Source organism: Paroedura picta, chromosome 7 (assembly GCF_049243985.1).
Source record: "Paroedura picta isolate Pp20150507F chromosome 7, Ppicta_v3.0, whole genome shotgun sequence".
Taxonomy (NCBI): domain Eukaryota; kingdom Metazoa; phylum Chordata; class Lepidosauria; order Squamata; family Gekkonidae; genus Paroedura; species Paroedura picta.
This window is the reverse complement of record NC_135375.1, coordinates 71,040,921-71,056,561: the sequence shown is the minus strand read 5'-3', so window position 1 is coordinate 71,056,561 and position 15,641 is coordinate 71,040,921. Positions and strand designations below refer to the sequence as shown.

Sequence of the window (15,641 nt, the reverse complement as noted above, 5' to 3'; positions counted from 1 at the left end):
TTGACATGATGACATAGTTTATGACATTTCAGACATTTCTTTTAACTCTGAGAACAAGCAATATTTCCTTTTATTAATTCTTTGTTTACACACTTGGCTCAATCCAAATATACTGGAATCCTGCATAAAAGGTATTTATTATTTAGCAAGCATTCTAGTGAGATAGGGAAGCAGTAGCTCATTCATTGTCAGAACTTGTAGAATAAAAAGAGAACACTTATCAAATCATACATCAAACAAAGAACAATCACTGTAAGCTAAACTAGATATGGTGAAGGGGGATTCCATGGATACTATTTAACATTTGACTTTGATTAATTCAAGCCACTGTGTCCTCTAATGTTTACAAGTGTTAAAACAAGGAAAGTGGCATTGTTGTTCTATATTTTTCCAAATATTAGGGCTTTTCTGCACATAATAAATATAGTTAAATGCTTACCTTGTGAAGACACTATATTCTGGCCAATCTGTATGACGTCGCCAACCTCCCGTGTCTCACCACCAAACTGCTTGCTACATCCACCATTTTAAAGCTCTAGCTGGGGAATTGCATAAAGGGGATTCCCAAAACTAAAAGTGGTTTCCCCCATTGGACAACCAACAGACTACAGACTGAAGAAATGTATGGAGGTGAAGAAGCACTGTCTCCACCTCCAATGTCCTGCCCTTGGACCCGGCTCCCTCTCCTTTCTCCCAGGAATGGGATTTTGTTTTTAGCGAATGGCCTGGAGCAATGACTAGGTGTACAAGTATGCAGGCAAAGCAAAAAGAATTTTTCCCCCAAAGTTGTCACACAAAACATGCCTCTCTACAGTCCCCCCCCCAAAAAAATCAGGAACGATATTAATTTTTAAACTATTCCAGACTTGTTATTACGTATGGGGTGGTGTTATAAAAGCACTATGCGTCTATGATTAGATGCACAGGTGGTTCAACGGAGAACTATTAATTTAAAAAAATGTGTGGGCATCACGGGAGAAAAGGGATTGGCTTCCTGATTTGATTGACAGGCGAAAGAGAGTTGTGGAGAAATCGTGTTGCTCTATTCCACCATTTCCAGCAGTGCTGGCAGAGTGTAAGAAGCACAAAAAGGCAACAAACTATAGTGAGATGGCAAGAAGGTGAGGAATGGCTGGAGACGTGATAATATTTGGTGCTACTCCATTCTGCTTGTGTAATGCTATTTTTTGCAATTTGCGGAAATGCCCTTAATATTTCAGGATTCAACATACAGGTCATTGGGTTGACATAATTTTATGATATGACCCATATAATTCCCAAGTCTCCAGACTCTGCCCTTGACTGTCTACTTTCCTTCTGAATCTGAATTTCAGATCACTATTCAGACAACCAGGCACCAAACCATTGTGGAAGGTTAAACTGTGGTGGTTCTCACTACTGCTGGAATTGGACCTTGCCTCGGTTTTTCTTAGTGCTGTACCACCACATGGCATGTGGCACCAAGTGTCTGATTTGCCTCCATCTATCTCTCTTTAAATGTCCAGAACAAAGGGAAGTATTCTCTCCTCCAGATTACCTTGGTGTCCCCAACTTTCAGCCTTCTAGAGTGACAAAAAATGATGCAATGGGTATCATTACAGAATCTCATGGGCAAGAGCCAGTGTAGAGTATGACCACCATATTCCTTCTTGCATCTCCTCATCTCCCCTTGATCATGGCAGTGAGCTAGATTTTCTGAAGTATTTGAAACTCACGGTTTGTTATCGTCCACAAATTCATTTGTGCACTGGCTTTATCTAAGTAATTAATGAGCACATAGCATAGTCTCTAAACATGGTATAGGAGTGTTTAGAAGGACAGATGAAGTATAGGCTTGGGTTTGTCAGTATGTATTAAACAAATCAATACAATGTCTAAAATTAGAGTGCACAGGCTTCCTAAACAGCTGGAAATATATTTCCTTTGCCAGGAAGAATTTAGAATACTTTTTCAGAAAGAAGAAAGATCCCTCAGGTAAATATACAGCGTGTGTGATTTCTTAATTGTATAACAAGCACATTGTGCAACATGTATTTAGAAACTATGAATACTGTGATGTGGAAAACAACAGCTGTTTTCTGTGAAAATAACCCACCAATGACTTGCATTTACTATACTAGCAAACTGCAGGTATAGAAAAAAATATTATGTCAGATCCCACTTTGAGTACAAAAAAACATTACCTTCCCAATAGGAAGCTTTGAGTTGTTAATACATGTGATTTAAGTAATAGAAACAGTAGAGGCAGAAAGAGTTAAATGCTCTTTTCTCCCAAAACATGCTGTCAATCAAACTGGTAAGTTGCCATGATTGCTTTAAAAAAATGCTGGGAGAACCTACCACACTTCTCCATAGCAAATATAGCTTGGCTCTACAGTTTCAATGGTGCTATTGTGTTTAGCCTTGAAGGAAATAGAATACAAAAAGTTACAGCAATACCATATAACTTTTAAAAATTGAAAGCATCTGTTCCACTTAACCTTTCTGGTAAGGCTTTGGAGGAGGAGCATGTCTCATGGCTTAAGTGCCACTCAGCCAGCCAATCGCCTTCTGTTCCCATCCCTGATCACCCCGTCATCCTTCCACTTCCTTCTGAGGCTTGGAGGTTGCAAATCTCTACTGAGTGAGATCTGCCCCTGCCAGTGAGTTCCAGAACAGCTGTCTGCAGCCTTTCCAGGTCCTGAGGGGAGGGGAAGGCCATCCACAGAGTTCTTCCACCCCCCCACCCTATCTGTTGTATTCCTGAATCCAATGGGCTTGGCCCCTAGTTAATATATAATACATGACAGGTTACATGTTGCCTATCATGGAGATAAACGTGTTCAGGATGGTCCAATTTCCTTCTTTTTTGGCCCTGCAACTACAATAATTATCTTGGGGTTGATAGCCAATTTCCAAACCCCTAACTTTACTTTCTGATGAGTTATGCCTTCCAGAAACAGAGAACCTTAGCTCCATTGCAAATTATACAGGAGTTCTACAGATGACCTAGGCAGAGTCTGCACTTAATTTGTTTATTCCACTGTCAATCCTATTGAATTCATATCGATTTGAACTCAGGTCTTCCTCTTCCCCCCTTCCCCATTGAAACAGAAAAGTGTTCTGCATGTGGTTAGGGTAGTTCAGAAGGGGGTGAGAGCGAAGCCTCTTTCTTTTCTTGAAGGGGGGAGGAGGGGAGCCAAGCAGGGAGCCTCTTTCTTTTCTTGGCTGTTGGGGTGGGAGAGATGATCGAAGAAGGCAGAGGAGGGAGAAAAAAAATCTAAGACCAACAGAAGTTGAGAGAAATTAGGGGCTTCTCCTTTAAGGCAAGCTGGTCACATGATCAGCTTTGGCCAATCAGGTGTTCTCTACCACGGAGCAAAGCCCAGATTCAAAACAGCCTGCTTTCTCAATTTGAAATTTTGAGTGTTAAAAGCATTCTAAGATATTGCATAATAAAGGTAGGGTCACTCCGGATCAATCCTTCTTGCTGCAGAAGGAAAATTTAAATCGCCCGAAATGAAAACGGAAATCGCATTCTGTGTAGACGGCAGGGACTGAATTGACTTGGGATTGGAATAAAAGCTCCGTGCAGTTTACAACCAGGACTAGGACATTCTAGTTCCTTTCATTTCTGCCTCTAGAACTGCCATGATCATTCTTCTGAGACTACTAGCTTTATTTTTTGATTAATCACGCAAACCAAGTTATATGATTTTCTTGATATTGGTTTGGAACAGGGTCAGTGGGAACAAAAAAATCTTTCTCCAGGGTCCCATGGTGACCTTCAGCTGCCCTGGTCAGCTTCAGGCAGCCTTGTCCAAATTCAGACAGAAACATCCTTAATAACCCTTCACTTGGAAAATGACAGGGGAAGTTCATCTTTAACTAGAATTAACAATTCTCCTGGGCATATCAGTGTATTTCAATACCATCAATCATGGTATCCTTTTGTAGTGGCTGGCTGGGTTGGGAGTGGAGGTACCATCATGCTTTGGCAGTCCAACTGTACTTGGCTGACTGATATCAAATACTACACAAAGAAAACTTTTCCTGTATCTTTCCATAAATGAAGTTCTGAATATAGTGTAAAACCTCTACTTTCTTGACAAAACAAATAATCTAACATATGAATAATGGAACTGCTTAAAACTAAAAACAAATCACAGCAGATATCTTTGCTATTATCAAAAGCCCAGGCAACTAACATCCAAAGGAAAGCCATAATAGTTCTAAGCAAACACTGAGCAAAACACCTGGGTGCCAACCCAGAAAAGGCTTTTTCTTCAGTAATTACCCACCTAATTTCTGATGGCAGGTACACTTGGAGAAAGGCTGCTACCACAGATCTTAATATGTGGATAAGTTGTATGGGACTGGGTCACTTAAGATAACTAGTTCTCACAGGACATTGAGCTCTTAAATGTTAAAATCAAACTTCAAATTCTGCCCAGAAACAAACTCAGAGTCCATAGAAGTCATGATGTAATGGAATAATATTTTCCTGAAGGCCAATATCAGCTAATACGCTGGTTGTACCCTTCTAGTAGCAAGTGAAGTCCCTGAATTTTTAAAACGTATACTCACTATCATATTGCATTAATAGGCTGTAGGTTCCAAACACAGTGTATTACTGTGCCTGCCTTCCTGGTTTCCCTGTAGTGTTTGCACCAGCAAAACAGTTCAGGAGAAAGCAAACAGATTTGTGGAATTCTAAGACATTATATTAAGGCCATATCTTTCCTTAACTCATTTATCTTGTTGTTGTCACACTAGGTAGTCTAGGACACACACACCTACAGAAGAAAAATTGCACAGCTGCTTTCCAATAACATTGCTCAACTGCTAACATGTGCATTAACAAGATTTATAACATGCACTACAAAGTAAGGAACATCAGGCTACGAGAACTATTCGGAACACTAATGAAAACCTGCATAGAAAGGAAATTCATGGCACTGTCAGTTCTCTTTTTATATGATTGTTAAATTAATATATGCTGATATTCCCTTATTCCCTCTATCTACCCTCTCACCTGGTCAAGTGTTTTCATTGCTGGATCATTGATGGACCATTGATTGCCTCTGGACCATGACTTTATCACTTCTTCCTTCTCATTGCAGCCCCAGATGCTCCTTGAAATACTGTTTCGAAGAACAGATTTTTAGGGAGCATTTGTGGCTACAGCAGGAGGAGGGAGGCAAGAAAGTCACACTTTGTGGATAAACATCCTGTCTACAGAAATAGGGGGCTCCAAGCTCTGACTTGGGCAGAGTCTGCACTTACTTTGTTTATTCCATTGTCTATCCTGTTGAATTCAGATCGCTTTGAACTCGGGTCTTCTTCTCCCCCCCCCTCCCCATTGAAACAGGAAAGTCTTCTGCACGTGGTTAGGGAGGCTTAGAAGGGGGGGGGGAGGGAGGCAAGCCTCTTTCTTTCTTTTCTTGAAGGGTGGGGGGAGAGGAGCCAGGCAGGGAGCCTCTTTCTTTTCTTGGATGGGAGGGGGAGAGGATCAAAAAAGGCAGAGGAGGGAGGAAAAATCCAGGACCGACAGAAGTTGAGAGAAATTAGGGGCTTCTCCTTTAAGGCAAGCATGTCACATGACCAGGTGTAGCCTATCAGAGGTTCTCTACCACGGAGCTTTCTTTCCCAAATGGATATTCAGAATTAAAAGCAGCCTGAGATATCGCACAATAAAGGTAGGGTCACTCCGAATCAATCCTTTTTGCTGCAGAAAGAAAATTTAAATCGCCCAAAATCCAAACGGAAATCGCATTCTGTGTAGAGGGCAGGGACTGAATCGATCTGGGGTTGGAATAAAAGCTCCGTGCAGTTTACACCCTGGACACAGTACAACCTCTGAATGGTTCAGATGTTGGCCACAGTGCTTTTACTTCTTGCTGGAGAAGGCAGCAGTGGAAGTAAGTCAGTATGGAAACAAGCAGAAAAGTCAAGAGTGAATTTTGATTTTAATTCTGCTAGCTATACATGTTAAGAGAGTCAAGACCACATTCAGAATGCTGTGAAAGACCTTTCTATATTATGCCCATCGTCAGCCAAAATGTTACAAATGAGACACTTTAAGAGCCATATTGCAGAACAATAGTAAAATCCTCTGGTCCATTCCACACAGTGCTAACGTAGCTGAAGTCTAACAGTTGTGTAACGCTATTTATTTAACATTATGCACAACTTTGTACACAATCTGCAACACTCCTGCAACACTCCCACAAAAAGCACTTAGATGTAGTGCTTTTTGGGGAATTGTCAAAAGTGGATTCCCCCTTAAAATACTGCTTCACTCCTGGGAACAACCTGCAACACATCCGAAAAAGACAATAGCATTCTCAATATACTGGTAGAAAGAATGTCCCTCCCTAGCTCTCGCCCTTGAGCTTCCGGAGACACGATCACCATCCCCCCCCCCCTTAAACCAGAGAAAGCAACAAATAAGCGACGCTTCTTTAGCTGAAGTCCCTCCACAAGCAATTCTGAAGTGCTTAACAGTAAAACAAAGCTCCCTTCTGCAATTGTCTTTAACGTTTCTGAGTACAATACAGCCCCCTGTTCGACACTGCCCGTAATTTCGGCTAGAAATTGCACCCATGGGAGGGAATTTTTTTTTTTTACTTGAAGAGCGATTAAGCGCCAGCAAAAAAGGTCTTTCTGAGACATTGAATGAACAAATATTCGTTGCTACTGGTGCATTCAGGTTTTTAAAAAACAGTTTTTAAAGGGAAAGAGGCTTTTCGGGAGCACAAACACAACATTTCATTGGCTGTTCTGTTTGATTGACGGCCGGGGGGGCAGGAAGAAGTGTGGGAAAATATCATCTCCTTTGTTGCAATTCCAGTGAGACTGGAAACTTGTGGGTAATGAAAACAGCACTAGTGGGAGATCCCTTTTCCCGGTAGAAATGGCTGTGTGCGTTATCAAGACCTGCTGCTATTCATTGTAGCGCTTTACAATAGCGCTTACATTTGGCTACATAGAGGGTTATGTGGAATGGCCCTCTGTGTTGCACACAAACATATTAAGCACTCACATTTCCTACTTCTAGACAATGATACATTCAATAGGAACTTTCACCGATGACTTTCCCATTGCAGCAAAGAACAACACAATGCATATCCCAGGCCCTTTTACAAATGAACTTGTAAAAATAAAATTTAAAAAAGGTATGGAGATAGGCACAACATAGGTTTAGAACCTCCATTTTAACAAATTTAAGGTCCAGTGGCACCTTTAAGTCCAACAAAGTTTTATTATACTAGCTTTATTTTCTGATTAATGGTGCCTGTAAAAAATAGATGGATGGACAGACACACAGACCTTTTGTTGTTATAGAGTAATGGTACCAGCAAACCAAGTTCTATTTTTTCCTGATATTGGTTTAGAACAGGGTAAATAGGATCAAATCTAATCTTTCTCAAGGTGTCCACAGTGGCCCTCAGCAGCCTTGTCTGAAGAAGTGTGCGTGCACACGAATGCTCATACCTTGAATAAAACTTCGTTGGCCTTAAAGGTGCCCCTGGACTCTATTCCCTTTGTTCTGCTGCCTCAGACCAACAGGGCTGCCCACTTGAATCAATCCCCATTTTAGACATTGTTCCTTACTTTTGGTGCTGATGCCTGCAGTCTTCTCCTCTTGCCCTCAGAAGCATTATCCTGGGCTGAGGTTGTTTCTTCCTTTTCTTTTTTTATTCCTCTGACCTACATGTCTTGAGTAATATTAATATATCCCAGCAAAGAATAAAAGGGAGAAAGAAGAATTCAAGGCAAAGAGGATAGGCTATGCTACATTACAGAAGACGTCTTTCACAAGTTGCCAGAATTCTAATGGAACAAGGGAATTATTTTAAAAAGTGTATCCATTAATATTTTAGTAAGCCATTAAGATTGTAATAACTAAAAGTCTAGAGGAGGCTCATTTCACTGGGACATAAGTGGCTTGATCTATTTTACTCTACCCTCCTTATACCATGGCCATTCAAATAAAACATTCTTCACAGTTTCTATGATCTCTAAGCTGCAATGGCGATACCTATCTGAAAATGGTATACATAATATATAGCCTTCAGAGATTGCAGATGGTAGAGCATTTAATCTTGTGAGCTTAATTACTTGCCTGTATCTTGGAACTGTAAATCTGAACAAGTATTTTGGGATTGCACAGAGTGGTCAGATTCCCATATGGAGAGAAGCACAGACATGCCTAGCCCAACGGATAGCACTATTCATATCAATCTTCATAATTAACTGCTTAAGAGTCTTATAGGCTAGGGACACCCTAGTGCAAAAACAACTTTCTCTCAGCATCATATAATATTCAGCTTTTCTATTATAGCCTGATTCCATGGGCTGGAGAAATTACCTTGTTTGTTTCATATACTAGAATAAGCCATTATTTCAAAGAACATTATTTTGAAATTCAGACTTAGGTTCAACAGAATGCTGGCCAAGTTTCAATCTAAGGGCAATACCAGCAACACGTTTCAGGATCTCACAAATCTGACACAAGGTCTGCATTTGCGGTTGACATATAGTCACATTTATACTGTGGAACCAGATTGCTTCTCCATATAATAGCTGAGACAGTATCTTAGCATTAAAATCTGTAATTGCTGCCAGAAGTTTCTGCCCGCTTTTCCTATAGAAAAAGTGCTTTATTGCTGTGCTAGAGCATACCACAGATGCCATCACAGCCTTACATTGAGATTTCCAAGGTAATGTGTACTGAAAGTTAGTAAGAAGACTCAGCCTACTTTTGTTTACTGAGCATGTTCCAAGAGTTGTGTTCTGAGGTAGATGTTGTTTCATTAGGTAGGTATTCTGAGGTAGATTTTGTTTCATGAGGTGGGTGTGTTCTGAGGTAGATGTTGTTTCATTAGGTAGTTGTTGGATGAGGGAGATTTTCTTTGGAGGATTAAAGTAAAGGGGTAATTTAAGTGAGAAAGGGATGGCTATGAAGCCAGCTCCCTCCCCACCCATATCAGGCAGCCATCCTCCCAACCCAAGGACCAAGGGCACATGTTGGATCACCCAGAGCAAAGGAGGAGGGGGGGGGGTCATGCAGTTCAAAAATAGGAGATCTGGATCTTACTCTGTGAGGTCCAGAGAGGAGTAGCAGGGGTAAGTTGACCTTGAAGAAGTCCAATTGGTTTATCCTGCCTGCATCCAGGTGGGACAGATGGGAGCTGAGACTGTCTCCCTAGTGGGAGAATACCTGCTCGCTCTGGACATTGGTGTGAGGGCAAGAGAGAGGACTCATGACAATTCAAGAGAGGTCAGGACAGATGGCAGCCTTGCATGATGAATACTCTAAGAGATTGATGTTGGCAGATGGAGTGAATATGGCAAAGTGCTCCCTCAACATCACATCTGCTACAATTTCTACTATTGCATGCCTCACATCTATCTGGAATCTCCCCGGGGTGGAAGTAGATTAAACTGTCTCTCTCTGTGTGCAAGAGGTATGTTGAAAAATGGTCCTGGTGTATAGCAACCAATAGTTGTAAATTGCAGACCCAGGGAATGTAAAGGTATTCTATTTAACTAAAGATTTTCCAACCCCCTGGTTGAAAAAATATTGTATTTATAACTGAAAGTTATTGTATGATATTGACCTCTGATGAAGATACTATAGATTGCGGCATGTTAGGGTTTTGTGCTTATGGTGGTCCTTGGGTGGGAGGATGGCTGCCTGTTATGGGTGGGGGTGGGCTGGCTTGACAGCCATCCCTTTCTCACTTAAATTACCCCTTCACTTTAATCCTCCAAAGAAAATCTCCCTTATCCAATGCTTAACTAATGAAACAACTCTGTTTAATAAATTTTTTATTTAATATATTTTTATACTTTTGTGTCCCTCAACTTCCTTGGTTTTCACCTGTTTTTCAGGTTGAATTTTTTTTTGTATTTCCTTCCTTTCTGTTTCCCTGGGCAAAAGCCCAGAATGGGACCCTATAATCACAACCCACCTCATTCTCCCCCACTGGTACTAAGCAAGAGGGAGTCTAATCCCATGTGAGGTCAGTATAAGCCATGACTGCCACTGGTAGCTGGCCACCTGAGCCACATATCACAAGTGATAGCATTGTGGCAGCTTTCTTGGGGGTCAGGGATGTGGATTGTTCGGGATTCACATCAAACATAAGGGCCAGGTTAGTTGTGGTGGTTGCCCATTGGCTGTGATCACTGCTGCTTAGGTTATGTTTTTGCATTGTCTTATATGATATACCTATGTCATATCAGGTTACAACTTATCATAGTCTTCTCTAGAATAAATCTTTTTTCTTGTATAATTCAGTCAAGATCTTTTTTTCAGAATCAGATATTAAAAGCTTCCATTTGACATAGCATTATGTCTCTTTCTCCTCAGCCAATGTAATGAAAAAGTAATGCTAACAATTTTGCAATCACAGAATGACAAATGTGAATGCCTAAGTGATCCATTGGACTGGAAAGATGAGTCTATATTTTAGCAATGTCATTTCTAATACATTATGGCAGCAAAGAACAATTGCACAACCTATTTTGCACAGATCAACCCTACAGATAGCTATTTGAACACTCCTTTAATTACTTATGGCATAGATTTCAGAATGTTTCATGCACTAACTCTAACAATATTAATGGTTGCAATTGCATTACTTCATACATTTTCATGAATATGTTAAGGCATGCTTAATAACATTATTGATTCAATAATGTTTTATATCTGTTGGAAAACTAGCTTTGCTTTAATTGTATGTCTGATTGTTGGAGAAATAATCTTTGCTAGTCTAATATACAACTCCAGAAATTCAGGCACTAAGAACACTTTCCTGGGAAAAGCCCCAAGGAATAAAATGGGACTAACTTCTGTTTGCTACTAAGTATCTACCTTTCTCTTCAGGGGCTGGTTTTTTAGACATTATGTCTCCTTTTATATGATTCTGCATGCTTAACTAAATATCAAACATACAACTTCAAATAATTAGAGTATTTAAATTTATGTTCTTCTGACTCCACAGTTTGTGGACAGATAATAATTATTTAAAACATAATTTGGTTAACAGATTTCAACCATAATCAATATTGCCTCATCTGGTTCATTGCCTTATCTTTTTCAGTTTTATTGCTGTTACATTTTCCTCATTTACCAAGGTAGACCACTTACAATGCAAACCATCAGTACAGCAAAGTATTTTATTCCTAAATGAATGAATAAATCAGAGCTTGTGAAGTCACTAAGTAAAAACTCTCAAACACATATACATTCACACAGTTGTGCACAAATACAGAAGGGAGAAATAATTTAAGCTGTTACCTGTATAAAATATCATTGTTTATTATACCTTATGGCAGTTCTTAAGATCTTTGTATGCTCTATCAATATACCCTAAATTTGAAATTTCAACAGCAGACCAGTCATCAAAATGCCCTATCCATATCAAACTACATCTCAACTTTATATGAGTGATATAGCAAAAGAATATTACTGCAGCAAATATAACCAATGTCTGTTTCTCCAAGCTAACACAGTGAAAAAGTTAGGTAACTACACTAATTTGAATACTTTAAGTTAAAGGTATATCATTTGCTGTCTAGGGTGTAAACTGCACGGAGCTTTTATTCCACTCCCAGGTCGATTCAGTCCCTGCCCTCTACACAGAATGCGATTCCCGTTTGGATTTGGGGCGATTTAAATTTTCCTTCTGCAGCAAGAAGGATTGATCCAGAGTGACCCTACCTTTATTGTGCGATATCTTAGGTGTAAACAGCACGGAGCTTTTATTCCAATCCCAGGTCGATTCAGTCCCTGCCCTCTACACAGAATGCTATTTCTGTTTTGATTTTGGGCGATTTTAATTTTCCCTCTGCACCAAGGAGGATTGATCCGGAGTCACCCTACCATTTCTTCGCCATATCCAGGAGTCCTTTTAATCCTCGATATTGGAATATTGCAGTTCAGAAAGCATGAGAAAGCACTCCCTCTGTGGTAGAGCAGTTCTGATTGGCCAGCTGACTCCGTGACACAGAAGCTCTGATTGGCCAAACCTGCGAAGCCAGCCAAGGCTGTTTGCTTTTCTTAAAGAGGAAGCCCTAATTTTCTTTCTGTAGAAGCTGCAGAAGCCCTTACTTCTGTGGATAGAGATTTGCCTCGTGTTTTCTTTCCCTCCCTTCTCTGTTGTCTTCAAGCCCCCCCCCCATTCAAGAAAAGAAAGAAAGAAATAGGCTCTGTCTGGGCTTGGCTCCATCCTCCCCTTCTGAGTTTTCCCAATCAAGTGCAGAACACTTTTCTGTTTCAATGGGGGGGGGAGGAAGACCCGAGTTCAAATCGATCTGAATTCAGCAGGATCCACACCGAAAAAAACCCAAAGTAAGTGCAGAATCAGCCTTAGAGTGCTTTTAATCCTCAATATATTTTAAAATTGCATTGTTTTGAATCTGGGCTCTCCTCCGTGGTAGAGAACCTGTGATTGGCCACAGGTGGTCATGTGACAAGCTTGCCTTAAAGGAGAAGCCCCTAATTTCTCTCAACTTCTGTCCGTCTTGGATTTTTTTTTCTGCCTTCTTCGATCCTCTCCCCCCCCTTCAAGAAAAAAAGATTTTTTCCTCCCTCCTCTGACTTCTTCGATCCCCTGCCCCCTTCAAGAAAACAAAGAAAGAGTCTCCATTTGCCTCCCCCCCTCTTCTGAGCCTCCTTAACCACGTGGAGAACACTTTCCTGTTTCAGTGGGGAGGGGGGGAGAGGAAGACTTGAATTCAAATTGATCTGAATTCAGCATGATTGACAATGGAATAAACAAAGTAAGTGCAGACTCTGTCCAGGTCTTCCCAGGATTCCAGGCCACAAGTCCAGAGTCCTCTAAACCTCCCCCAACTGACCAACAAGCCAATACGAGATTAGCTGAGGTTAAAAAGATTGTGATGATAACTGATGGGAAAGTGACTGACTCCCAGAGGGTGTGATAGTTCCCACAAATAGTATACAGAGAGGGAGAGTGGTATTAGTTAGTGGATAGCAGGTTTAACTTTGAACCCCAATTGCTGGTGCCCCAGGACTATCAGCAGCAGATATTCTTGGCAGTCGTTGGTCAATCCTAGGCAGAGCACCAAGGCAGAAAGAATACACTCAAATGAGTTATGGCTCACTTCGACCCATTGCGCATGGGGCAGAACGCTCGTGCTGGTGGCAGCAGGGCTTTGGGGGAAATCCCCAATAATGCTCGCCACCGCGTTCCAGCCCAGGGCTACGGAAGACCCGTATTATGCAAACCTAGGAACTTCCACAGCTTCCTGGATATGTCGGGTGGTGGCAGGGGCTGAGGTGGGCCCCTATAGGGACACCGCATGCCCCTGTTGGCTCTGTGGAGCCGCAGAGCCAGCAGGGGCAACCCCCTGCCCCGCCAAGGCATATGGAGGGGGAGGGGGAGGGGGAGGGGGAAAAGGGGGAAGAGGGTATTGAAGCAAATTCTCGCTTGCATTTACTGTTCCCATAAATTCATTAGTGGGCAAACTGTGATAGATGGAAGTGTAGGGGAAGTTTATGGGGAAATAAAAGTACATAAATAACATAGTAAACATGCAGATCTATATTAATACACTAGCAAGTTTGAGATGAAAATTAAGTACCAGGTTAAGATGATTATCAATTTGCCTAATTTAAGATTATTATAGTGGTTAAAAGATGCCAATGTAGTTTTCATAATCTTCTTTACTATATACTAATAGATATTATTTAAGATATTATTAAGGATTAATAAAATACTTATGTGGATAACTAATTGTAACATTGGCCATATGTGTAATACAAAAGTGGCAAAACAAGGCCACTTACAGACAATTCAGAGATCTCTACCTATTTTACTGATTATGGAGTAAAATAAAATTTTGTACATTAACCAAAATCTGTTGAGGGAATGGAATGCTGAGAGCAGCAGAAGGAAGGCAAGGTGGGGAGGATCAATTTCCTTTTCAATTTCCAAGATCCTGGTCAGGGAGATTGTGTGAGGAGGGGATTTCCAACTTTCGCCTTTGTGATTCGTGAGAAACTCCTGGCTCATATTATTCTATTTCAGACTGTTGTATCAGTGGTTCCTTCCACTCGGAATGGGGAAGTTCTTGTGCAGAAGCATTTCCATATCCACATTGGGACCACTCTACCCCGTCCCTGCTTTGTTCCGGCCGGCTGGCCAGAAAAGAGGCAAAGACAAGCTGAGCGGCAGGCAAACAAGGCGAGCGCAGCTGAGGCCAAAATGTGCCAGTGTGCGCTCCCTCTTCCCGCTGAGCCTGAGCTCCTCTCTTGCGGTCGGCTGGGCTTTCGTGCGTGCCGGTGCACATGGCTCGGAAGAGGAAGCAGTTGGGCAAGCTGGGGTGGAGGGGCCATGAGGAGAGCACCCTTGCTGCCCCCGTCGAACGGGAGCTGCTGCTGCCCCTGCCGCTGCTGAGCAGGAGCTGCCGCCCACTTACCCCTGTCCCCGCTATCCCACTTTAGCTCCCTCACAATCTGGTCACCTTATACTATGGTAGAGAAGCTGATATACATTGTATGGATGAATCTCTCAGGAAGTCTCTGAGATTTCTTAGAGGAATGAGAGGAACCTTAGGAACAACTACAAAACAAGGATTGGAGAAAGGAAGATGAATAAGAGGAACACAACATAGTCTGGTTTTCTTTGTCCTTCCTTTCTGCCCAACCCAGACTTTTTGGTCTTTGAGCAGGAAGATATAATTTCTGTATAGTGGTGAATACACAACACAGTTTGTCTCAAACTCCTAAATTTATGTTAAAACAGTGGTCCCCAACCTGCGGGCTGCAGCCCGGTGCCGGGCCGCGGCTCCCTCTCCCCGCCCCCCCCCCGCAGTAAAAAACTTCCCAGGCCGCAAGCTTGCGGCCCGGGAAGCTTCTTACTGCGGGAGGGCGGGGAGAGGGAATCAGGGCCGGGCCGCTCATCGCGCATGCGCGGCCCGTGCAGGTACGGCCCGATGAGCGGGCGTGGGTGCGGCCCGCGGGCACGGCCCGATGCGCGGGCATGGCCCGATGCCCTGCCGGTCCCCAGCCTCAGAAAGGTTGGGGACCACTGTGTTAAAACATCAACATAAGCAACAGTGTCTAAATGATCAAACTTTTGTATCAACACATCTTGCCATTTCCTTTTTTCCATTTAAAGATGAATGAGTTCCCTCTAGAGATCTTGATTTCTGCAAAAAAAAAAAATTCTGTGCCATTAAAATTCTAAACCTGATGCTAGCCTTACTGTGAGATCATATTTTGGTCAGTGGCCTACATGGAAAATCCCGTGCTTACAAGTCTTTGTTTAAGTAGTATTTCTGTCTCCAGTCACTGACAATGAGGAAGACATGAATGCAGTTTATAACACGGCTGAGTTCCATTCTTATCTATCTTTTGATTATTTGAATGCAACTCCATTCATCAGACTGACTTCATTCTCCTGTGATTATTACAGAGAAAAATGACTGACACATTTGGTTATACAGATTATAGCCATTGTATGTACATGGCACAGGAGCATCATGAAGGATTCACAAAAATATACCAGCATAGTAACAATAATTTTCTTTTCCTTTCACAAGCTGTATAGTCTATAGACATGATATAACATAAACAGATTACATATAATACAGAGATTTTATTAGACATAAAGTCACAGCAA

The 15,641-nt window shown here is 41.7% G+C and overlaps 1 protein-coding gene across 12 annotated transcripts in view; it reads right to left on the bottom strand.

The window, feature by feature from the left end:
- TRPM3 (transient receptor potential cation channel subfamily M member 3) overlaps positions 1-15,641 on the bottom strand; it is a 427,187-nt gene that overhangs the window by 180,439 nt on the left and 231,107 nt on the right. The window lies entirely within an intron of this gene.